The following is a 26,839-nucleotide window of genomic DNA, read 5'->3' as shown; positions in this document are numbered from 1 at the left end:
TTCAGAAAACTAAGATCATGGCATCTGGTCCCATCACTTCATGGGAAATAGATGGGGAAACAGTAGAAACAGTGTCAGACTTTATTTTGGGGGGCTCTAAAATCACTGCAGATGCTGATTGCAGCCATGAAATTAAAAGACGCTTACTCCTTGGAAGGAAAGTTATGACCAGCCTAGATAGCATATTAAAAAGCAGAGACATTACTTTGCCAACCAAGGTCCATCTAGTCAAGGCTATGGTTTTTCCTGTGGTCATGTATGGATGTGAGAGTTGGACTGTGAAGAAAGCTGATCGCCGAAGAATTGATGCTTTTGAACTGTGGTGCTGGAGAAGACTCTTGAGAGTCCCTTCGACTGCAAGGAGATCCAACCAGTCCATTCTAAAGGAGATCCATCCTGGGTATTCATTGGAAGGACTGATGCTAAAGCTGAAGCTCCAATACTTTGGCCACCTCATGCGAAGAATTGACTCACTGGAAAAGACTGATGCTGGGAAAGATTGGGGGAAGGAGGAGAAGGGGACGACAGAGAATGTGATGGCTGGATGGTATCACCGACTCGATGGAGGTGAGTTTGAGTGAACTCCGGGAGTTGGTGATGGACAGGGAGGCCTGGCGTGCTGTGATTCATGGGGTCGCAAAGAGTTGGACACGACTGAGCGACTGAACTGAACTGAATCACATTAAATGGAAATTTATTACACTAACTGAAAGACAGAGATTGACAAAATGCATATAAAATATAATCTAACTATATTTTGTCTATAAGACACACTTTAAATAAAAACGAATATTTTAAAAGTAAATGCATGGAAAAAGATACAGATATACCACGGAAACAGTGATCAAAAGAGAGCTTGAGTGGCTATGCTAAAGCATTATACTAATAACACTATCAAAAATTGTTACTAGACACAAAGGACATTTTATAAAGTTAAAAAGTTAATCCAACAAGAAGATATAACAATTATAAACATATCTGTGGACTTCCCTGGTGGCACAATGGATAGGAATCTACTTGCCAATGCAGGGGACATGGGTTCAGTCTCTGTCTGGTAAGATACCACACGCCAAGAAGCCCATGCATCACAACTACTGAGCCTGTGCTCTAGAGCCCGCAAGCTGCAACTACAGAGCACGAGTGCCATAATTAATGAGCCTGCATGTGGCAACTACTGAAGCCCATGTGCCTAGAGCCTGTGCTCTGCAAAAAGAGAAGCCACCGCAACGAGAAGCCCACAACGAAGAGCAATTCCCACTGGCTGCAACTTGAGAAAGCCCACACAAAAGCACTGAAGACCCAGTGCAGCCAAAAATAAATAAATAATAATAAATAAACATATCTGAATCTAATAACAGAAACCAAAATACATGGAACCAAAGTTGACAGGATGAAAGAAACAAAAAATTCAACAATAATAATTGAAGACTTCAACAACCCGTTTTCAATAATTAACATATAGCACAACTAGACAGAAGATGAACAGAGAAACAGAAGGCATAAACAACGCTATAAACCAACTAGACTTAACCTTTACACAATGCTCCCTCCAGAAACAGTAGAATACATATTTTTTACAAAGGTCCATGGAACATTCTTCAGGATAGACCACAAATCTAAAACAATCTTTAAAAATTTTAAAAGACTGAAATGACACACAGGATTTTCTGACCATAATGGAGTGAAATTAGAAATCATTAACAAAAGGAAATTTGAGAAATTCAGAAAATATGTGGACCATTAAATGCAAAAGGTAGAAAATAATTTACCATGCCAACATTAATCAAAAGAAAACTGGAGTGCCTATTTTAAAACCAGAAAATGTAGATTATAGAGCAAAAAGAATTATCAGGGATATCACATTACATAATGACAAGAGTCAATCCACCAAGAAAGCCTACCGATTATAAATGTGCATGCATGTAACAAAAGGGCTTCAAGATACATGAACACATAATATAGTAAAGATGTCAGTTCTCTCCAAATTGATCTATAGAATTAACATGATTCCAACCAAAATTTCTCTAATATTTTCTCTGTACACACAGACAAGCTGGTCTTAAAATTCCTATGGAAATCCAAAATACCTAGAATAACCAAAACAATTTTGAAAAAGAAAAATGAAATTAAAGCAATCACACCACACAATTTTAAGTCTTCCTTAAAGCTCTAATAGTACAAACAGTAGACAGCACTGATATAAATCTATGGAATAGAACTGAGAGTCCAGAAATAGAACTACACAAATATGACCAAGTGAGTTTTGATAAGAGTTCAAAGGCAATTTAATGGAGCAAAAATGGTGTTGGAGTAATAGCACACATGTACTGAAAAATAATGAACCTCTCCCTAAAATCATGCCTTAAACAAAAATTAACTCAAAGCTGATTGCAGATCAAAATAATTGATTATAGATCTAAATGTAAATTGCAATAAAATATTCTGACCTGAGTTTGGGCAAAGAGTTCTTTTAAATGACACCTAAGGCACAATGGGAAAGACTAGAGATCTCGTCAAGAAAATTAGAGATACAAAGGGAACATTTCATGCAAAGATGGGCTCGATAAAGGACAGAAATGGTATGGGCCTAACAGAAGCAGAAGATATTAAGAAGAGGTGGCAAGAATACACAGAAGAACTGTACAAAAAAGATCTTCATGACCCAGATAATCGCAATGGTGTCATCACTCACCTAGAGCCAGACATCCTGGAATGCGAAGTCAAGAGGGCCTTAGAAAGCATTACTACGAACAAAGCTAGTGGAGGTGATGGAATTCCAGTTGAGCTATTTCAAATCCTGAAAGATGATGCTGTGAAAGTGCTGCACTCAATATGCCAGCAAATTTGGAAAACTCAGCAGTGGTCACAAGACTGGTAAATGTCAGTTTTCATTCCAATCCCAAAGAAAGGCAATGCCAAAGAATGCTCAAACTACCGCACAATTGCACTCATCTCACACGCTAGTAAAGTCATGCTCAAAATTCTCCAACCCAGGCTTCAACAATAGATGAACTATGAAATTCCAGATGTTCAAGCTGGATTTAGAAAAGGCAGAGGCACCAGAGATCAAATTGCCAACATCCGCTGGATCATGGAGAAAACAAGAGATTTCCAGAAAAACATCTATTTCTGCTTTATTGACTATGCCAAAGCCTTTTACTGTGTGGATCACAATAAACTATGGAAAATTCTGAAAGAGATGGGAATACCAGACCACCTGACCTGCCTCTTGAGAAACCTGTATGCAGGTCAGGAAGCTACAGTTAGAACGGGACATGGAACAACAGACTGGTTGCAAATAGGAAAAGGAGTATGTCAAGGCTGCATATTGTCACCCTTCTTATTTAGCTTATATGAAGGTACATCATGAGAAATGCTGTCCTGGATGAAGCACAAGCTGGAATCAAGATTGCTGGGAGAAATATCAATAACCTCAGATATGCAGATGACACCACCCTTATGGCAGAAAGTGAAGAAGAACTAAAAAGCCTCTTGATGAAAGTGAAAGAGGAGAGTGAAAAAGTTGGCTTGAAGCTCAACATTCAGAAAATTAAGATCATGGCATTTGGTCCCATCACTTCATGGGAAACAGATGAGGAAACAGTGTCAGACTTTATTTTGGGGGGCTCCAAAATCACTGCAGATGGCAAGTGCAGCCATGAGATTAAAAGATGCTTACTCCTTGGAAGGAAAGTTATGACCAACCTAGACAGCATATTAAAAAGCAGAGACATTACTTTGCTGACAAAGCTCCATCTAGTCAAAGCTATGGTTTTTCCCGTGGTCATGTATGGATGTGAGAGTTGGACTATAAAGAAAGCTGATCGCTGAAGAATTGATGCTTTTGAACTGTGGTGTTGGAGAAGACTCTTGAGAGTCCCTTGGACTGCAAGGAGATCCAACCAGTCCATCCTAAAGGAGATCACTCCTGGGTGTTCATTAGAAGGACTGATGCTGAAGCTGAAACTCCAATACTTTGGCCACCTTATGCAAAGAGTTGACTTACTGGAAAAGACCGTGATGCTGGGAGGGATTGGGGGCAGGAGGAGAAGGGGACGACAGAGGATGAGATGGCTGGATGGCATCACCGACTTGATGGACATGAGTTTGGGTAAACTTCGGGAGTTGGTGGTGGACAGGGAGGCCTGGCATGTTGCGATTCATGGGGTCGCAAAGAGTCGGACACTACTGAGCAACTGAACTGAAGGCATAATCTATCACAGAAAACAAATGATCACTTGGACTGATTCATCACAAGTAAAACTTACTCTGAGAAAGAGAATTTTAAATTTTATCTTAACTTATTTATTATTTCTTTATTTATTTGGCTGTGCCAGGTCTTAGCTGGGCACTCAGGATCTTTGTTGTGGCATGTTGGATTTCTTCTTTCTTTCTTTTTTTTTTTTTAATTTGCATCATGTAGGTCTAGTTCCCCAGTCAGGCACTGAACCTGGGCCCCGTGCTTTGGGTGCAACGAGTTTTAGCCACTGAACCACCAGAGAAACCCTGAGAAAGAAACTTAGAGATAACAGAAAGACAAGCTACAGAGTGGAAGAAAATATTTGCAAATCATATTTATTACAAGGAATTTATATTTACAGTATATGAAGAGACCTCATGTAATAGATCTTCAAGGGCATTATCCTGAGGGGAAAAAAAATCCTAAATGGTTACTGTCAAATTCCATTGATATGATGTTCTTGAGGTGACCAAATTAAAGTGATAGAAGAGCGATCACTGGTTACTACACGTTAGTGTTGAGGGAAGAGTATGACCACCAAAGAATAACACAAGGGAGTTTACTTGTGATTGAACAGTTTAGTATCTTGGTTTTCATGATATGTATTCAAACTGACACATATAATAAAATTTCAGAGAATGATACATGAAAAAGTATGTGTAAAAATTAGTGAAACCTTAATTAAATCTATACCTGAGTTAACAGTAGTATGCTAGTGTCAGTTTTCTGGTTTTGACAGTGTACTAAGGTTCAGTTCAGTCAGTTCAGTTCAGTCGCTCAGTCGTGTCCGACTCTCCGCGACCCCATGAATCACAGCATGCCAGGCCTCCCTGTCCATCACCAACTCCCGGTACTAAGGTTATGTAAAACATTATCTTTGGGTCAATCTAGGTGAAGGGTACATAGAAAATCTCTGTATATTTTTGTAATTTCTTGTAATTTGTAAACTTTTTCAAAATTAAAAGTTGTACTAAAAGAGCTCAGCAATATGAAAACAAACAATCCAATTTAAAAATGGGCAAATAACTTGAAAAGACATTTTGCTAGAAAAGGATACATACATGACCAGTAAACACATGAAAAGATGCTCATATCATTAGCTACTGCAGGGATGCGAATTAAAGTCACTGTTGAGATACCATTATACCCCTATTAAAATGGCTAAAATAAATATTGCTGACAATAATACCAAGTGCTGACTAGGATCTAAAATGACAGCAACTCTCATCCATTGCTGGTGGGAATGCAAAATGGTACAGCTACTCTGGAAAACCATTTGGCAGTTTCTGATAAAGTTAACCATATACTTATCATATGATCCAGAAATTCCACATCTAGGCATTTATCCCAGAGAAATGAAAACTTACAGAACTTATATTAACATAGAAACTTATACTCAATTGTGTATAGCATCCTTATTTATAGTTCCCCCAAACTGGAAACAACTCAAATATCCTTCAACTTGAGAATATAAGAACAAACTGTAGTACATCTAAACCATGGAATACTACTTGACAGTAAAAAGGAACACAGTATTCATACATGCAACAACTTGGATGAATCTCAAAAGCATTATGCTGAGTGAGGGAAGTCAGTCTCAAAAGGCTGCAACATTATAAGATGCCATTTATGTGACAATCTTTAAAAAGCAAAATGGAGCGATAGAGAACAGGACTGGGATGTTACAAAGAAGTAGCAAGAGAAAGCTTTTTTGAAGTGATGTCTGTTGTGAATCCTCATTTCAGTAGTGGTCACATGCATTTATGCATGTGTTAATAGTAAAAAACCTCTACACCAAGAGTCCGTATGCTAATTTACTGTATGCTAATTTTAAATAAAATAACAATTATGAGAGCAATACTGTCATTTCACAACCTAGAGATTAAAAATAGGAGCACATATATGCATAGCACTTACAGAGTCCAGGCATTTTTCTAAGTATTTGACAAATATTAACCCATTTAATTTTAACAGTAATCCTAGGGGGTAAGTACTAGAATTCTCCCCATTTTACACACAAGGAAAGTGATACACACTGAGCTTAAATAATTTGTCTAAAATGACAAGAGTTGGGATGAGGTGGGCCTGAGATTAAAGCCAAACTTCAATCTAAGTCCAAAGTCTCTACTGTTAACTACGAAGCTTTATCGTGTTCTATGCTCTATACTAGGAGAAGGCGATGGCACCCCACTCCAGTGATCTTGCCTGGAAAATCCCATGGATGGAGGAGCCTGGTGGGCTGCCGTTTATGGGGTCGCACAGAGTCGGACACGACTGAAGCGACTTAGCAGCAGCAGCAGCATGCTCTATACTAAGCGCTCTTTAGAAGATACTCTCTCCTCATTAATAACCCTATTTGAGGTGCTTATTAATGGATACTTTCTAAAGAAAGTCCTTAAGATTTAAATTCAAACAACCAATCAGTCAGGAAGAGACGAAAAGCAGAAGCAAAAGACCTGTCAGAATTTACATCGCACTTTCCCACAAACTGTACTGATTAACACAGGTGGCTGGTTTCTTGCCATGAATTTTTTTGGTCTCCTTGCATAAATCCATATGACACTTGCTATTTAAACATAAACAGAAATGAACCTTTATCATTCACAAAATTGCCAAAAGAGGTTTGGGTTTCCTATAGTAACTGCAGAAGTGGAAGAGGAGGTTTTTTTAATTTGTTTGCTGATATTAAAATTAATTTCTAAAGGCATGTAGGACAATGGTACTAAAAAGATTATTAATTTATGCAGTCTTGATTTGTGTTTGTTCCAACCACATTGCCTTCGCCTACATTCAGAATAGTTAATGAAAACTCACACACACCAAAGTGCTGAGCAAAGACAAAAACAAGTAACACAAAATCTCTCCTTGGGGAGAAGGAATAGATGTTATAGAGGACCATGTTTAGTTATTGTTTTTGAAATAAAATTGACCAGAAAAATTAATTGGGTGGTGCTGTGTAAATTGTACTGTCTCTTCAAGGACTGATTTTACTTTGAATGGAAAACAGAGCCAGATATGTTGTTTGGGGAAGGAAATGGATCCTGCGGGTTTTTACAGTTAAGATGCCTTTGGATCGTTTCCTTCTTTTATATGTTCAAAGTAAGTCCTAAAATGAAGGGCTAATTTCATGAAGTAGACAAGGAATGAGCTTGCTTAGAGGTAAGGAAATGTTTAAGAGCAAGAATGTATATAAATTCACTGTTAAACAACTGCAGACACATTCTGATTTTCCCCAAGTCCATATTAACATACCCCAGCCAGCTGTATGCTCTAAGGTCCACCATTTGAGAACTAAACTGCCCATTTATATTTCAAATGCATGACTCTGCCAGCAGTTGGAAAGTGTGAGGGAAGAAGTGCACCAGGGACCAGGAAGGAGGAGTGAGGTTCTGATGAAAACTGGGAGGGGAGAGTGATACATTTGCTACTCATTCAACAAACAGGCACTGAGCACCTGCTAAGTGCGGAGCAATCCACTAAGATCCCCAAACCTTTGGGGAAATACTAGTGGGGCTGTGTAACTGGAGTTTTCAGGGCATATGACAAAGGATGGGAGATCACCAAGAAAGAAGCTGAAGGAAGATGCAGCAGACACATAATGAAGGGCTTTGGATTCTATGCCAAGGACTTTCACATTTTATGTCTTTTGTTTAAACACAAATAATCCATGTTTACTGTACAATATTTTAAGAATACAGAAAAATTGTTAAAAAAAATGTACCTCCACCACCCAAAGCTGCATAGTCTCTCTTTGCATCTCAGTCTGTCTTGCTCTCTTTCTAGATAGACAGGTATGTCTCTCTATATATGGACAGAAGTATATATACACTCTCTCTCACACACACACACTCAGGGCTTTTCCCACTTAAAATATAGAATGACTATTTATTCATATCATTAAATCTTCTTCAACAGCATCTTTTTAATAGCTGCCTAGGATTCCATCATATTGCTCTTTCATAATTTAACCGGTCCCTTATGACTTGTTTCCTTTTTTGCAATTATACCAGGAGATATTTTTGAAATGCAGTCGTGTTTGCATTCTATGACGGCTGTTGTCCAGAAACACGGCAGTTTCAGGCTGCCCCCAGGGTACAGCTGCTGAAGAGAAAAAGGAAGAGTGGAAGACCCTTCGGTGATAAATAAGGAGAGAAGTTGGGCACTTTGTGAAAAGAAAAAATGGGTTCAGGTAGCTGGTTCCTACTAGAGAGGAAATAGTAAGAGGGAGGAAAGACTCTGTCCATGCTGTGGGCCCTGGTTAATTTATTCACTCAAGAAAACCTTATCACTCGCCTACTCAAAACATATGAATCAACTCAGACCCTTAGTCTTAGAATAACCCAACCAAGGTTTCCAGTATGATTTCCGATGCAAGCTATCATCAATCAATAGTTCATTTGAGGCATCTGACCTCAAATCAAAACTCAAGTTTTGACAAAAAACTGACTGGGCATGTTCCAAGATGATCACCTGTGTTTCCTAAGTTCTATTCTCATATTAATTTAAATAATCACAAAGCCAAGTCCCTGGACCACATTATCTCAGCCTCCAAAGAAACACCTAAACTGAATTATGATTTAATATCACATTCTCACCCTTTATGGACAAGGTTGATACAGGAATTATCCATTTCAACAGGGTTGTTGTTCCTTTGCAAAACTGTAGTTGAAGATGTCTGCTATAATCTATTATCTCTCACAGAAGGGTCTGTATAATAATTTTCATGATAAATTTTGTCTAGTGAAAAGAAGTATACATATTTTTCTTCAGTAACAATGAAAACTATACACGCCAATGTATTTTCCTGTTTACTTTTTGCTGCTAGGAAACAGACTATTGGATTGGCCTGTCCAAATACCTCATGGCATCCACCCTTTCTGGTTGCTTTAGTTTGTCTCCGTTTGTCTATTTTAAAGGTCCTATGTTTATTTTTTTTTTAATTTTATATACTACCTTGGATCATTTTGAAGGGACATGGAATGAAAGGAATCTTAAATTTAGTAAGTAAAAGATTTATGATAACAACTGAGACACATGCTACTAAAACCTGGCTCGATAGCTATCCCTATCTGCTTGGGGCTTGTGAGATTTGATATTTGGTAGTTGATAGTTTTGATTGTGGTGTATTAGCCTCCATGTGATTAATGTCTTTATTTGTGCCATTCTAATTCATTTTCATAATATATGCATGTGTACATGCAAGTGCTAATAATATAGCATCTCAAGATAACTAGACCTCTAGAGTAATCTATAACTCCCATCTTTAATGCACATAACCCTGAGCCATTCTTTTCCTCTGCAGACAGCAATAAAGAATGGAATGAATCCAACTCAAAATTGTATGAATAGGCTCTTTTCTCTATCTCTGATCTGAAGAGAGAGGACTTACAGTGAAACCTACTTAAAACTCTTCAATGGCTCTCCACTTAATAAGAGTTTTCATCTTCAGGATAAAGTCCAAATGCAATGGTAAGATGTTCATGGTAGCTGAAGTAAAAAAGGCAAACTACACAACAAAATGATCTCAATTATATCGCAGATATACAAATAAAATAGACCAAAAATGGTCTATTAAATGGCACTGAAATCAAAAATAGGGTTACAAATTATTCTTTTTGTAAATCAATATATGCTTATTTTTCTAAAATAAGCATGTGTTAGTCCAGTACTCTTGCCTGGAAAATCCCTTGGACGGAGGAGCCTGGTGGGCTGCAGTCCATGGGGTCGCGAGTTGGACACGACTGAGCGACTTCACTTGCACTTTTCACTTTCACACATTGGAGAAGGAAATGGCAACCCACTCCAGCGTTCTTGCCTGGAGAATCCCAGGAACGGGGGAGCCTGGTGGGCTGCCGTCTATGGGGTCGCACAGAGTCGGACAGGACTGAAGTGGCTTAGCAGCAGCAGCAGCAGCAGCAGTGGTGTTATCAAGAAAAGAGAATCATCCTTCTGCAAAGTTCCAATATTCAGATATTCCAGAAATTAGAGATGACTCCACCCACCCAGCCACCCAGAGGCATGCCAGAGCTGGTAGAATACTATAAGCCTCTCTCTTTAGATTGAGTACATCTAGGCTGTGAGAAGACTCATGATGTCCACAGAGTGTCATAGCCAAATCAATGGCAGAAGTTAGAACAGATCCAGGGCTCCACCCAGTACAGAGCTCTGATGCCCCAGCTACCATCTGCGTTCTGGCAAGATGCTAGAGCAAGGACTGAGCCGTAGGGATCTGGCTAAGGTACAAGACTCGAAGGCTCCTTACAACTTTGTCCTTCAAATACAGTCTGGCAATACGGCCTTCCCTCAGGTTGGAAGACCTAAAATCAGACAACAGACAAACAAGGTATTTTTTAAGGTAAAGAAATTTTTAAAGACACAGAATCATTTTTGGACCTCTGTGATGGACACCGTTCTAGGATTTGGTATTTTTTTTAAATTTCAGATTACACATCTTGCTTGCTTAAAAATAACATTTCTACCTAAATGAAGAAAATATGGCAGATAAAGATAGTTCTTTTGGCTGGCCTCCTGACCTCTTGATCCAGAGCTTATTAAAGAATATGTTGGGAGACTGATTTTTATTCAGGGACTAGGAGTTGGCCTGAGCTTTCAAATTCCACCTCTTTCCTTACAATAAAATGGCCTTTCCTTTTAAAAGCTCTGTGCCTCTGAGTTAGGACTACATAAAGCCTCAGTCAGATAAGTTTATTGTGTTTTAAGTGAGGAAACAGTGGTAAATCAAAGGAACATGATAACTTTTGGACCACTGGTTCCCAATCTCTGATCACAAGACAAATTATGGTAACCAAGAGACATCCTCCCTAATCTCTTGGCCAAACATGGTGTCAGGTATGGAGTCCAGACTTTTTGGTTAGGGGAGATAAAGTACCTTCAGGACCATACTCTTCCAGACAATAGAAATAGTAGTAATGGTGATGATTGTAGTGCTTTGTCCTCTCATCAGGACTCCCAAAGATGGAGCAACCCAACAGTTCTTCAGAGGCCCTCTTGGCTTTGGTCTGTGTTGGGAGACAATTCTCCATGGACAACAAATGTTTCTACATATTTTGTGAACAGAAGCACTGAGTGCTTTTGTTCTGGAATATTTTTTCGAGGATGTATGTATAGCCAACAGCCTTGGAAGACAGAGAAAGTGTCTAACTCTGAAGGAAAGAGTGGGCTCACTTAGAAGATGTAGCTGAGTGTGGTCCAGTATAATGAAGATAATCTCTCTCTGGAGCAAACGGATGGTGTACTTACTGCCCATTATAAATTATTTGAGCTCCCTAAACTCAGGGTTCCTCTCCTGTAATTCAACCCACTGAGTGTGCAATTACAACCCACCTGTCTTCACATCATCTCTGGGTACTAGGACCAGGCACTAGGTACAGGTACTAGGGCCAGGGCAAAAATGCTAATACTCTGACTACTGCTGTGAATAAGGACCTGTTCTTCATCTCTGATTCAGGAACCTTGTGCCTACTGCCGGCAAGTTAGGTAAAAATTCAACCCATTACAGTTCTTAACAATCTGTACTCCCTGACTAGACTAGTATAAAATCCACAGAAGCAATTAGGAAGAAAGTCCAGAACCTACAGTCAAAAGGTAAAAGGATTGCTCGTGGTTCAAGACAGTCACTGTCAAAGAACAACTGCATGTATTTTTAACAATTAACTACTTTAGTTGCATCTGGGGCCATGGAGTCACAAAATCTCATCAGTGCTTGATTTGGGGCCACGGTGATAAAAGAACAGGTTTAGACCTAACGCAATATGTCTTCAAGGGCAGGTTTAGACAGAAGCTGAACTGCCTTTTGAAGGACCTCCTTGGAAGACTCAAAAGTCCAGTCACTGACCTGTTCTGTAACTGGGAGAGCTTTGGTTTAACTCTCGGTCTAAAGACCAACAAAGGGCTTCCCTGATGGCTCAGTTGATAAAGAGTCTACCTGCAATGCAGGAGAGCTGGGTTTGATCCCTGGGTTGGGAAGATCCCCCGGAGGAGAAAATGGCAACCCACTCCAGTATTCTTGCCTGGGAAATCCCATGGACAGAGGAGCCTGGTGGGCCACAGTCCATGGGGTCTAAAGAGTCAAACACGACTGAGTGATTAACACTAAATACCAACAAGCATTTTTTTGACATTTTGTTCAATTTACGTAGTATCACTTGAGTTAAATTCACCCTTTCCAGTCCCTCTTAGTTTGCTGATTCACTCTTGCCATCTCCTGTTTGGCCACTTCCAATTTGCCTTGATTCATTCCAGGTTCCTATGCAACATTGTTCTTTACAGCATCGGACCTTGCTTCACCCTGCCTATTTAACTTATATGCAGAGTACATCATGAGAAACACTGGGCTGGAAGAAGCACAAGCTGGAATCAAGAGTGCCAGGAGAAATACCAACAACCTCAGATATGCAGATGACACCACCCTTATGGCAGAAAGCAAAGAAGAACTAAAGAGCCTCTTGATGAAAGTGGAAAAGGAGAGTGAAAAAGTTGGCTTAAAGCTCAACATTGAGAAAACTAAGGTCATGGCATCTGGTCCCATCACTTCATGGGAAATAGATGGGGAAACAGTGGAAACAGTGGCTGACTTTATTTTTTAGGGCTCCAAAATCACTGCAGATGGTGATTTCAGCCATGAAATTAAAAGATACTTACTCCTTGGAAGGAAAGTTCTGACCAACCTAGAGAGCATATGAAAAAGCAGAGACATTACTTTGTCAACAAAGGTCCCTCTAGTCAAGGCTATGGTTTTTCCAGTGGTCATGTATGGATGTGAGAGTTGGACTGTGAAGAAAACTGATCACCGAAGAATTGATGCTTTTGAACTGTGGTGTTGGAGAAGACTCTTAAGAGTCCCCTGGACTGCAAGGAGATCCAACCAGTCCATCATAAAGGAGATCAGTCCTCGGTGTTCATTGGAAGGACTGATGCTGAAGCTGAAACTCCAATACTTTGGCTACCTGATGCGAAGAGCTGACTCATTGGAAAAGACCCTGATGCTGGGAGGGATTGGGGGCAGGAGGAGAAGGGGACGACAGAGGATTAGATGGTTGGATGGCATCACCGATTCAATGGACATGGGTTTGGGTACACTCCAGCAGTTGGTGATGGACAGGGAGGCCTGGCATGTTGCGGTTCATGGAGTCACAGAGAGTCAGACATGACTGAGTGACTGAACTGAACATAGCAACACTGTTTAAAGAATAAAATTTTCAAAATACCTAATTCATTGTGGAGGGTTTCTGGAGGTTTTTTCCAGCTCATTATAAACCATACAATATGCCAACGTATTCTTTTAGTGCAATTATGCAGAAATATAATGTACAAACTGGACCCCTTTATTCAGCAGTGGCCACGTTCCAAAATAACTGAGAAAGACATTACTTCCACTCCAAAAAACAAACAGTAATTCTTAAATGCCTAGAGAAAGCTGGATGACTTTTTAGAATTACTAGATTATTGCTTTATCATTTTAAGAATTCAGTAATTACATCTTAGCTGGGGGGTTACACTGTTCAGAATACATTGTGGTAATAGCCTGCTTCTCTCTGTCCTAAAAAATAACCCCATTTTTCATTTATGAATATTGTTATCGATGTAACTAAAATGACTCATAATTTGTTTTCTCCTGAAATGATATGTTAAGTTCAGAAATCCTCATTTTCAAAAAGAAAGGGAGGTGGAAGGGATGTTCCCATCTCCAGCTCCATGTCTAGCAAATAAGTCAAGGTTCCCACTGTCTTTGCCTCAAAGGGTCCCCAAAGTACTTGTGGAAGCAGATGTTAAGTGAGACTCACATTGAGTATTTGAGTCTTTCTGTTCCCTGAACACATTAACTTGACACTTGGAAACATTATATTTGAAAGTTATTATCACACTTAAATTTCTTAAATATTTCTGATAGAATAGAGATCCACATGGTGTCAATGAAAACAATAGTTTCATTTTTATGTAAAGAAAAAGCTTTATGTAAAAAAAAAGTTTCCCCACCCCTTATATGCCTGGTTGTTATCCAAATTTATTCTTCAAATGCAAATTCAGATGTTTGCTGTATCTGTCAAAGCCACCACAACTATTCTTGCTCCTGGCCTAACTGAAGTACTAAAGTTAAAGCCTAGCAAAGGGCATAACCCTGTGGGGTCTGCCCGCTCTCCACATCTACCCACCATCTGCAAGGAAAGCAGTAGAAGCCTTTTTACTAGATCCTCTTTAACTCCCTTAATGGAAGGTGGCAGAAACAGCTCCAGTGTGATGACGTGGAAAGATTATTGATCCAGGGCTAACGAAGCTGACTTCAGCAGGCAGCTATCTGATTCACATATATGGTAGCCAAAGAACGGCTTGAAGGACAAAGTTCCAGCAGGAGAAACAGGTAAGGAGAGCATAGGACTGACTCATAATAGCTTTATTCCTCAGAGCTGAGTTTCTTCAGATGAAAATCCCCCACCCACATCCCATTTCCATACCCAAACACACCACCATCAGTATAAGCACCATCTTCTTTTCCTTTCTGGTGATGGTACTGGGAGATCCTCACTGAGAAAACAAACAAGAGGCAGCAGGATTTTCAGAACTTGATATTTGAGTAGCTTGTCGCCAAGGCCCCGAAGCATTTTTGGCTCCCCCTTGTGGGGAGAAGCTGTATTAACGCACACTCTGTGCCAGGACCCAGGAGCTAATTTTTATCTGGGGTCCTGGGAGAATATACTTATTTTAATTAAGTTAAAGGAATAAAGAGGGTGCTTGGGTGAAGGCAAATGAGTTATCAAAACCTTTGATGGTGATTCTCAAGCTCACAACTAATATTAGTCCTTCGTTCCCTAATTTTAAAAATAAATATCATTTGAAATTACTCAGAACACAAAGCGTTCATGTGTATCTACTGGCTAATAATGATTAGACATGTGACTAGAAACACTAAAAATGAAGAAGAAACAATGAACTAGGTTTTCAGAGACCTAGGTTCTAGTCCCAGCTCAATTCCAAGCTCAGTGGATGACTTTTGACAAGCCACGTAGCTATTTCAGATTCTTTTCTTCCATAAATGGTGATAACAGCTTTCATAGATACTTTACTGAACTGTACAGAGTTTCAAATTAGGATACTAAAGTATTAACAGATGTTATACTGTTTTGTATCCAACATATGTATATTTATAAAATATATGACCTAGAGTTCCCTCTAACAATGACTCTAGGCAAAATTATCTCCTCTATAATACATACATACATACATCTCCTCTATAATAGATACATATGGACATACAGCTAGCAACCATTAAGGTAAGTCTCAGGGATGGAGAAGATGCCACAGAAAGGTCTTGAGTAAGAAAGTCTTCAATCCCAATCTGAATCCATCTCTCTTTCACTGTGTGATGGAAGATTCAGTTTTCTCATCTCTAAAATGGGGTTAAAGATAGTAGCATCTTTTCCATTAAGCTGTTGTGAACTTTAAATGAGATAATGCAAATAGATCACTTTAGCACAGTACTTGGAATATTAGAAAACATTCTGAATCTGTCAACTATTATCATGATTGTCATCACCCTCTTTCCTTCTCCTTTGACAGAGATTTCAGTCTCAGCATCTCAGAACTAGTGCATTATGTGGAAGGTATGTGGGTCAAAGGAGCCAGTTACAGTTCTGCTGAAGTTGGAGCAATGAATGGTTACAAAGGGCCACATGGTGAAGTACCCAATAAAAGGGGAATTTTTTCAAAGGCAAAGCTTTGTTCCTATCCTGAGGATGCCTGTCTATGTGGGCCCTTTTTGGTAGAACTGGATATTGAGATGCCAAGGAACATTTGCAATGACTCTCAGACATCTCTTCTGGTCTATAAGTAAACTCTTGAAAATCCCTTAAAAATTATAATTATATATATAATATATATATAGCCCATGTAATCCTAATGCATCACCTATACTTTTAAAATTTTATCAACTTATTTTTACCAGTGTCACATTCCACTGCTCTCAAAAGCATAAAGATACCTATAGATAGAGACTTCATAATGCATACCATCATTTGGCAAGCACTCCCATGTTTACTTCAGGTAGGCATCGGATTAAAATGGTGGTGATGGCACTTCCCTGGTGGTCTAGTGGCTATGCTGCACTCCATGCTCCCGATGCAGGGGCCTAGGTTCGAACCCTGGTCAGGGAACTAGATCCCACAAGCTACAAATAAGAGTTTGTATGCCACAAATAAAAGAACCCTCAAGTGGCAACTAAGGACCCTGCGTGCCCCAACTAAAGATCCTGCAACAAGAATTGAAGATCTCACATGCCACAACTAAGATCTAGTATAACTAACTAACTAAATAAAAAGGTAATGAGACACTGGCCTTAGTCTCAAGGAGTTCACAGTCCAGTGATGAGGTATCCAGAAAGGTAATGCAGGAATGGCAAACTTAGAGAGGAAGGGGGTCAGTTATGTTTTGAACATGTTCAGTTTGCAATGCCCTTAGATAGCTGCTTGTAATGACAGAAGTCTAGGCTGACACTATGAATATATTTGAGTCCTCAGCGGTAAGCCTATGAGTCACCCAGGTACAGTGTATGCAATGAGGAAAAGCAAAGATGAGCCCCTGAGGAAACATACCGAAAGGGTAAACCGAAAGGAAGAGACAGACAAAATAGAGGTTAAGAGTAAAGAAGACAATCAGGAAAGAACGCCAGTCCAGAATCACTGTTATGATCATTCCTATTTTCAGTACTCAAAGGGCTTTTCCTTATTCACGTAGACGGTGCAGTAGCCAGCTTCCAAGGTGGCCCACAATGACGCATACCTTTGGTATCTCTGCCCTAGAAGAGTCTCCTTCCAAAATGAATCAGATCTGGCCCCGCTTGAGCAACAAAAATACAGTAGAAGTGATGATGTAGGACTTCCAAGTCTAGATCAAAACAAGCATTGTGGATTCTATTTTGGTCTCTTAGATCATTTGTCCTATGAAAAGGCAACTACCATACTAGGAGGCCATTCAAGCCAACCTACAGAGAAGTCCATGTAGAAGAACTGAGACTCCCCACGTTCAGTTATCATCAATTTGCCAGCCAAGTGAGTGAGCCATCTGGAAATATATCCTCCAGCCCCAGTCAAGACTTCAGATAAATGTAGCACCAGCCACCATCTGACTGCAATCCTATTAGAGAACCCACATTATGAACCATTCAACTGAGCCATTCCCCAATTTCTTATCCACAGAAACCAGGAGAGAGAAATTGTCATTGCTGTTTTAAGCAAGTAAGTTTGGAGTGATTTGTCATGCAGAAATAGATAACTGCACAAATGTCTCCTTCTCCTAAATCTAATCAACAAGTTTTTAAAAATCTGTAACACTTTATTCAGAACCATACATTTCCTGCTATGAAAACTTTCTTCCACACATTATTGGTACATTTCATTACCCTTTTCCCCTGTCCTGTATGTCAACTAATATCTTAAAACTACATGAACTACATGGCTGTTGCCAGGGGCATTCCTTGGCTTATACATCCTTTTAGCAAGAGACGAAGTCCTAGGTAATAGACGTCACAGAAGACAATCGTTGAAAGGAAACTAAAATAATAATCCTAATATCTTCCTGGCAAAATATACTTGTAAATAAAGACAAGTTAACCATGACATGGAAGGCCAGTAGAATCTTAAAAACATGACTGGACATTCATGGTAAATTGATTAAACATGTTCACCAAAAGAAAATGTATGAGGAGCCCAAATTAACCACTTGCACCAAGGATGATTGTACAGGAGCCCAGGTTTATGGAAGACAAAGCAGACCTATTTGTGAAACCTTATTTGGTAAATCCACTTTGCTTCAGGAAAAAAAAAAAGGAAAAAACCAGAACTTATTCTTCACATTCAAAGGAAAGCAAGACGTATTTCACCAAACCCTCTCAACTCTTCCTACCTCCCCCCTTTACCCTTAAGCTTCCGGAAGGTGAGAGAAAGACAGAAACATATGCCTGACTCACAGGAAAGGCAAGGAACAGTTTTGACGTTTAAATGTTTGGTCCCATTTTATATCATATGCCTCCACCATATTCACTGCAGAAAGTAACAGTCACTGCAGATAATGGGTAAATAAGCCAGTGAGACTACTGGAAGAAACTACAGAAAAAAAATGACTAATCCAGGGACAAACCCTGAGGGTCCTGGCTCAGAAGGCAAGCAGGTTGCAGGCAACAGTGGAAGGAGCAGAAATACCAAGTCCCTTTTTCACACTCCTCTCACATTCCTCATGGCTGGAGCTAGGATCCAACCTTCCCAGTTTAGACAAATGACTCCGCTTGTATATGCTACTTTTGAAGAAATAAGGTGCTGGTCAAGAGAAACAACAGGCTGAGACTTAATAATAGATCAGATGAGGCAACAGGGGAAGTCAGGCCTGGAAGGAGCTGGAAACTGTGAGAAAAATGACAAAAGTCCAAACTAAAATAGGGGGAGGGTATAGCTACCAACTAGCACAGTCCTGCTGACTTAAAATGATGAGAATTAGGCCTGCGGTACCAATGTGACTGGCTGAGGACAGAAGGTGGGGTTTGTATGGAAGTTTTTCTTTCTTCAAAGATGAGAGGAGCCTAGAGAAGTTTAGCATTTGACAAGAATAACAGAGTAAAACAGGAAAGAGAAAGTCCACCTCTCAGATACTCAGGAAAAGAAGATCCTAGTCTGAGATCAGTGTGGGTCCCAGGAGCAGAACATAAACACCCAGTACCTTCAAGGCTCCATTAGAAGTCTCTCTTTAGTTACCACACTCCCTAGAGTTCAGGAGACTGTGGTAGAAGTGACCCTAGGAAAACTCCATTAAAAAAATTTTTTTTTAATTTTATTTTTTGGACACACCATGAGTCATGCAGGATCCTGGTTCCCCAGCCAGAGATCAAAACCCATGCCCCCTGCATTGAAAGTGCAGTCTTTTTTTAAAATTTTTATTTAATAAATGGTACAAAGCACAATGCCAAAAACATTAACAGTTAAAATTTCACCAAATTAAAAAAATACTATAGAATACACAGTTGCAAAAAGCTACATTAAGTTAGAGTCTTAACCACTGGACTGCCAGGAAACTTCTAAGAACACGTTTATAAATATCTATTAATGTTCATCAAAATAAGACAAGAAAAATAGCACAATAAGTAAAAAGAATATCAATAATATTTGGTACTATACAATTAACTTTTATTTACCATTATCTGCTGACTACAAACTTTCCAGGATCTGCTGCCACAATAGTTTGAGTGAGATCTTTATAAATTCACTTGCTCATATCGTAAAGAATCCACCTGCCCATGCAGAAGACCCAGGTTCGATCCTCAGTCGGGAAGATCCTCTGGAGAAGGAAATGGCAACCCACTCCAGTATTCTTGCCTGGAAAATTCCATGGACAGAGGAACCTTGTGGGCTAGAGTCCACAGGGTCGCAAAGAGTCAGACACAACTGAGCGACTAAGTAACTAATGTTACAAATAAAATATTAAGAGACATTTTTTCCTTCCTCCATCCAAATGTTTTGATACTGAGTCCCTAGATAACACTCCATAATTCACAACTGACAATAAATGGAGACTTCTGTAATGTTAATCCAAAATTCTTGAGATGGTGAGAAAAATATAGGTGGAAGTCTTTACAGGCTGCAATTTTGAATTCAGACTTAAGGAAGGATTACTGTATATATACCATACCTAGAGTAAAGTGAACAAAATGTGGCCTAGCAAGGATATTTGCCTCACATGCAAATAACTATTTGAAATTAGTATACCAGGAGCTACTTCTAAAGTATTTGAGAAGTTTAGTCAAAGGCTTCCTCAGGCAATCTTGTTTACAAATTAACAGAATTCTGAATTAATGAGGTCTAACTGTGATCTTTTTAAATAACTTCAAATACAGGCTAACTTTAACACACATGGAAATAATTCTCCTCCCACCCCAATGATACACCCGACCTCAAAAATAACTTTTCTTTTGGGAGCTACTGAAGAATTCTTGCCAGAGATTCATTTTCCAATGGCACCATTTTGAAGTGAATGACAAATACTCTAATATTTACGTCCTTTAAACAAAACCTGGCTAACAAAAACACATATTTGTTTTCTCCAGTACTTTTTCCATATTTCTCTCCAAAGACCTGAAGGGATGGTTTGGTTTTACAGTCATCATAAATTTATGATACTGAACTTGTGACCCAATCTGGATGAGACCCAGAATGATATCCAACATGAAAAGGCAGAATTCACTCAGTTCAACAAAACTGTGTTCTTTCGGAAATCCTGAAAAATGTTCTCCTCTCTAAGTGCCACCAAAATATTTTATTTTTATAGTTTAACCAGCCCTAATAAATACATACTGTATAGTTTTATGCCTGTGAGTTACAGATGAATAATTCTAAGATTTGATATCACAAGATTCAATATCATTTTATTAAACAGAACTTCATCACCTAAACTAGTTGTCCCTATAGAACTCATCCTAAAGCTTCCATTACTCAAATTACTCCTTATGACAGCAAACACATAACAGACATTTTAAAATAAAGACTGACATCTTAAATATTCTCTATTTTGAAGCCTTTGATATGTGACCCTTCCAGTGACAAAGCAAAGAAAAAGCCAAGAGCACCTAACTTAAGTGGATTTATAGAAACCAATTATATGTATACATATATATACACTGAATATATGCATATGACATATGATAAAGAAAACAGACATCCAGCAAGGCAAAACCCATAAAATGTTTCAAGATAAAACTATATAATTACACATGACACCACATAAAGGGCATTTCTCTACCATTTGCCATCTGCAGTACAGAGTATTTTTATTTCTCTCACCAAAGGAGGTATTTTATCCTCTTTTACTTCAGAATGAGCATAGATACCTTCAAAAAACTCTTTAAAAGCTGATTCCTGCCTGAAGATTTATTTCCCTACCATAATTTTCATTATTCAGAAAGGATATCTTATACAAAATGTGGGTTTCATATGCTCTCAATTTCAGATACCACTGTATATGCACTCACTGAAAGTAGAAATCCAACTGACTATATAATGTTTTTATAAATGGAACAAGTTGGCTTAAATTGGACCAATTTTAGGAGACTTTTCCACTGCCTACTTTCCATGACAGTTCTCCAGCTCATAGCTTTTGAATCTGAAATAAAGAACTTTTACAGCAACAGTTAGCATAGACCTGTTATCTACAAACAGGAAATTTTTCATAACTTAAAAATAAGAATGAACTATTTTTCAAACTACAATAAGTTAATACTCAGGATTGTGTTCACTTAAAGAGAAAAAAGCACAATACAGAGTGCCTGACTTGTTGGATGGGAGTCAGAATCAGAATTAACATTATGTGCTTATTTCTCTGATGCCTGCTTCTATTAATGTACAAAAGGATTTGATCATAAGAAAGGAAATTTGTATTAAAAATACCAGCCAGAAGAGACAAAAGAAACAGCTACTCACAGAAACAATGTATATCTGATTGTTTTCTTCTGAAAAAAGAAACATAGAAAATCAATGCTGCCACTTCAATAAAGGAAGAGAAAGGGGTGTCATTTCAAATACATGAAATGATAGAACAAGGAAGGTCAATCAGTATTAATAAAAACAATAGTGGAAAGAGATGCTACTAATTACTGCAGAAACATTCATGACAACCAAGAATTCAAAATTAGTTCAGGCTAACCTAAGTCAGCGGAGAAGGCAATGGCACCCCACTCCAGTACTCACAGAAACAATGTGTATCTGATTGTTTTTTTCTGAAAACAGAAGCATAGAAAATCAATGCTGCCACTTCAATAAAGGAAGAGAAAGGGGTGTCATTTCAAAAACATGAAATGATAGAACAAGGAAGGTCAATCAGTATTAATAAAAACAATAGTGGAAAGAGATGCTACTAATTACTGCAGAAACATTCATGACAACCAAGAATTCAAAATTAGTTCAGACTAACCTAAGTCAGCAGAGAAGGCAATGGCACCCCACTCCAGTACTCTTGCCTGGAAAATACCAGGGACGGAGGAGCCTGCTGGGCTGCAGTCCATGGGGTCGCACAGAGTTGGACACTACTGAAGTGACTTAGCAGCAGCAGCAACCTAACTCAGAGTCCACTGACACTTCATGGCCACAGATTTTATGCTTGTTCTAGGGGGAAAAGAAATATGGGGTGGGGGTGAGAGAAGAGGTTGGAGCCAAGGGGGATTAAGGAACAAACAGAAGGAAGAATTTGTTACCTTGAAAAAAAATTATCATAGGCCTGCTTCCTAAAAGATTCTGCGGTATTCCTCCCATAGAGCTCACAGATGGAGAAGGGTAATGGACTGGAAGATGAACTAGGAGATACACAATCTTCACATAAACCAACTGAAGTGGTCATACCAAACAAAAAGCAGCATTGAAGCATGCATGCTGATAGACTGCAAGAATATCAATGCTGATCACATTCCTAGAGGAAACTGAAATCAATTGGAAACAGACAAGAAATCCAGTGTTTTCAGTGATGCTGATGTACTTTTTTAGCGAAGTCATTAAAACTGTAAGGTTCAAAGGCACACCCTTCCTTTATGGTGTATTATCCTTGTTAGGGCCAGGTGTTCCCATAACCAGCAAGAAATAGAGGAAAACAACAGAATAGGAAAAACAAGAGAGCTCTTCAAGAAAATTAGAGATTCCAAGGGAACATTTCATGCAAAGATGGGCTCGATAAAGGACAGAAATGGTATGGACCTAACAGAAGCAGAAGATATTAAGAAGAGGTGGCAGGAATACACAGAAGAACTGTACAAAAAAGATCTTCACGACCAAGATAGTCACGATAACGTGATCACTGACCTAGAGCCAGACATCTTGGAATGTGAAGTCCAGTGGGCCTTAGAAAGCATCACTACGAACAAAGCTAGTGGAGGTGATGGAATTCCAGTTGAGCTATTTCAAGTCTTGAAAGATGATGCTGTGAAAGTGCTGCACTCAATATCCCAGCAGATTTGGAAAACTCAGCAGTGGCCACAGGACTGGAAGAGGTCAGTCTTCATTCCAATCCCAAAGAAAGGCAATGCCAAAGAATGCTCAAACTACCGCACAATTGCACTCATCTCACACGCTAGTAAAGTCATGCTCAAAATTCTCCAAGCCAGGCTTCAGCAGTATGTAAACCGTGAACTCCCAGATGTTCAAGCAGGTTTTAGAAAAGGCAGAGGCACCAGAGATCAAATTGCCAACATCCGCTGGATCATGGAGAAAGCAAGAGAGTTTCAGAAAAACATCTATTTCTGCTTTATTGACTATGCCAAAGCCTTTGACTGTGTGGATCACAATAAACTGTGGAACATTCTGAAAGAGATGGGAATCCCAGACCACCTGACCTGCCTCTTGAGAAACCTGTATTCAGGTCAGGAAGCAACTGTTAGAACTGGACATGGAACAACAGACTGGTTCCAAATAGGAAAAGGTGTACGCCAAGGTTGTATATTGTCACCTTGCTTATTTAACTTCTATGCAGAGTACATCATGAGGAACGCTGGGCTGGAAGAAGCACAAGCTGGAATCAAGATTGCTGGGAGAAATATCAATAACCTCAGATATGCAGATGACACTACCCTTATGGCAGAAAGTGAAGAGGAACTCAAAAGCCTCTTGATGAAAGTGAAAGAGGAGAGTGAAAAGGTTGGCTTGAAGCTCAACATTCAGAAAACAAAGATCATGGCATCTGGTCCCATCACTTCATGGGAAATAGATGGAAAAACAGTGGAAACAGTGTCAGACTTTGTTTTTTGGGGCTCCAAAATCACTGCAGATGCTGATTGCAGCCATGAAATTAAAAGACGCTTGCTCCTTGGAAGGAAAGTTATGACCAACCTTGATAGTATATTAAAAAGCAGAGACATTACTTTGCCAACCAAGGTCCGTCTAGTCAAGGCAATGGTTTTTCCCGTGGTCATGTATGGATGTGAGAGTTGGACTGTGAAGAAGGCTGACCGCCGAAGAATCGATGCTTTTGAACTGTGGTGTTGGAGAAGACTCTTGAGAGTCCCTTATACTGCAAGGAGATCCAACCAGTCCATTCTAGAGGAGATCAATCCTGGATGTTCATTGGAGGGACTGATGCTAAAGCTGAAACTGCAATACTTTGGCCACCTCATGCGACGAGTTGACTCACTGGAAAAGACTCTGATGCTGGGAAAGGTTGGGGGCAGGAGGAGAAGAGGACGACGGAGAATGAGATGGCTGGATGGCATCACCGACTCTGTGGACATGAGTTTGAGTGAACTCCGGGAGTTGGTGATGGACAGGGAGGCCTGGCGTGCTGTGATTCATGGGGTCGCGGAGAGTCGGACACGACTGAGCGACTGAACTGAACTGAACTGAACACATCAGTGTTACAGGGGAAGGAAGGCTGATAGGCTATAGCACTTAGCACAGTGACTCACATGCTCTCTAAATATCTGTGGGAGGGAGGAAGGATGTACAGAATAAAGATGTACAGAGAAAAAGAAGATCATTAAAAAGTTTGGGAGTAAGTTTTTATGGGGTCGCGGAGAGTCGGACACGACTGAGCGACTGAACTGAACTGAACTGAACAACAGTGGAATTATTTACGCTTAGATAAAATGGAGAAAACATTTCATAAGTCTTCCAGGATACTATGGCCTTCCTTCGTGGCTCAGACAGCAAAGAATCTGCCTGCAATTCAGGAGAGACCTGGGTTCGATCATTGGGTTGGGAAGATCTCCTGGAAAGGGGCGTGACAACCCACTACAGTAACTGAGACAGACAGACAGACAGACACAGACAGACACAGACACACACAGACACACACACACACACACACACACCACCCCCACCCCAGGATATTTTGGGCTTCCCTAATGGCTCAGATGGTAAAGAATTTGCCTCTAAGGGAATGGGCATGGCTAATCTCTCTCTCTGCTGAAGAAAGAACAAGATAAAACACTGTTTACATGAGTTAGGTTAAATTTAAGTTACATATAAAGAAGACTTCTTGTCAAATACTTGAACAGATTACTAAGTGAAAATGAAAAGTGTTAATCACTCAGTCATGTCCAACTCTTGTGACGCCATGGACTGTAGCCCACCAGTCTCCTCTGTCCATGGGGTTCTCCAGGCAAGAATACTGGAGTGGGTTGCCATTTCCTTCTTCAGGGTATCTTTCCAACCCAGGGATCGAACCTGGGTCTCCCTCATTTACCATCTTTACCATCTGAGCCACCAGGGAAGCCCAAGATTACTAAGGGAAACTGAAAATACCTTAAAATAACATGGACTCTCATATAACCAAGATGAACTAGGCTGGACAACAGAATAAATAAGTTCACTGAAGTTCCATATGGCTCTGATCAGTTTCTGATCAATTCTAGCAAGCACTCTAAAATTAAAATACAAATTTTATAGAGACCTTGGAGATACATGTTTTTTCCAATCACTGTACTTAACATCCATCCTGATCTGTCAACAATAATATGTTGACAGATAACTTTCTAATAAACTTTAATACCAGCATTCAGCTTAAGAAGTAACCATTTCTATTTCATCGACCTCTCTTTTCTTTTTTTCTTTGGTAAGCTCCCCTCATCCACTTTCAAAATCTTTTCCATCTGGCAAAAAAAGTCACAGAAAAATCTCATTTCCTGTGCCCAGTCTGCCTGATCCTTGCTGGAGACAGGACCCACTTAACTGTCACATGATCCTTTGGTCCGGTCCTTACTTGATCTCCCTACCCCCACTCAAAGGTAACCTCAAGCATTTCTTTTAGAACTCTTGTAGAGCTCTGTGTTTACCTGTCTTAGCACATTTGACAAATTCTACCTTGGATTATTACTGGGCTGTATCTTCTCTTTTCTAGAAGAGTAGAAATCCCTTGAGGGCAGAGATTATGGCTGACTCATCTCAGGATCCCTATGACTTCAAGGAAACTGCCTGGGTATTGAAATTCAATGAGTTGAATTACAGCCCTTTCCTAGGTTTAAAACCATGGTTTAAACCTAACAGGTCCCTGACAGGAACTTACTTAATTGTCTATTTCTTTCAAGTCCGGATTATTGTGTAAAATATTATAATAGATAAAATCAATAATCTTTACTTTGAGCCTTGAAATTAAACTCAGAGATACTAAAATTCTATCCACCAGATATGTTCTTCTTTATGGTCTGACGTAAGTTTTTTGTTAAATAAAGCTAGCTGTGCTCCTTCCTTAAAGCTTAAGATGAAAAAAACGTTCAAACCCAGCAAATTCACAGGATTCTCATTAGCTTCTCCACAGTCGCTTGTAAAATGATTTGAAAAGTGAAGGTTCAGAACTTCACACAATTATCAGAACCTCCAAAGCTCGGGAAGTACCCTGAAGAATGAGAAAACATCACTACTGTCCAATTTCTGAGGGGGGTGGAGATCAATAGCTAATATCACTCTACCAAACAGAGATGTGGTATTTGCTCAGTAATCCTTGAGTTCAGTTCAGTTCAGTTCAGTTCAGTCGCTCAGTCGTGTCCGACTCTCCGCGACCCCATGAATCACAGCACGCCAGGCCTCCCTGTCCATCACCAACTCCCGGAGTACACTCAAACTCATGTCCACA

General features: G+C 39.5%; 1 protein-coding gene across 1 annotated transcript in view; it reads right to left on the bottom strand.

Annotated features, from left to right (window-relative positions):
- The window catches only part of GPC3 (glypican 3), a 459,253-nt gene that overhangs the window by 303,176 nt on the left and 129,238 nt on the right, over positions 1-26,839 (bottom strand). The window lies entirely within an intron of this gene.

The sequence above is a fragment of the Moschus berezovskii genome, chromosome X, assembly GCF_049115385.1.
Source record: "Moschus berezovskii isolate FMDL1 chromosome X, NW_MosBer_1.0, whole genome shotgun sequence".
NCBI lineage: Eukaryota > Metazoa > Chordata > Mammalia > Artiodactyla > Moschidae > Moschus > Moschus berezovskii.
The sequence above is the reverse complement of the archived record's forward strand: the minus strand, read 5'-3'. Positions and strand labels throughout refer to the sequence as shown.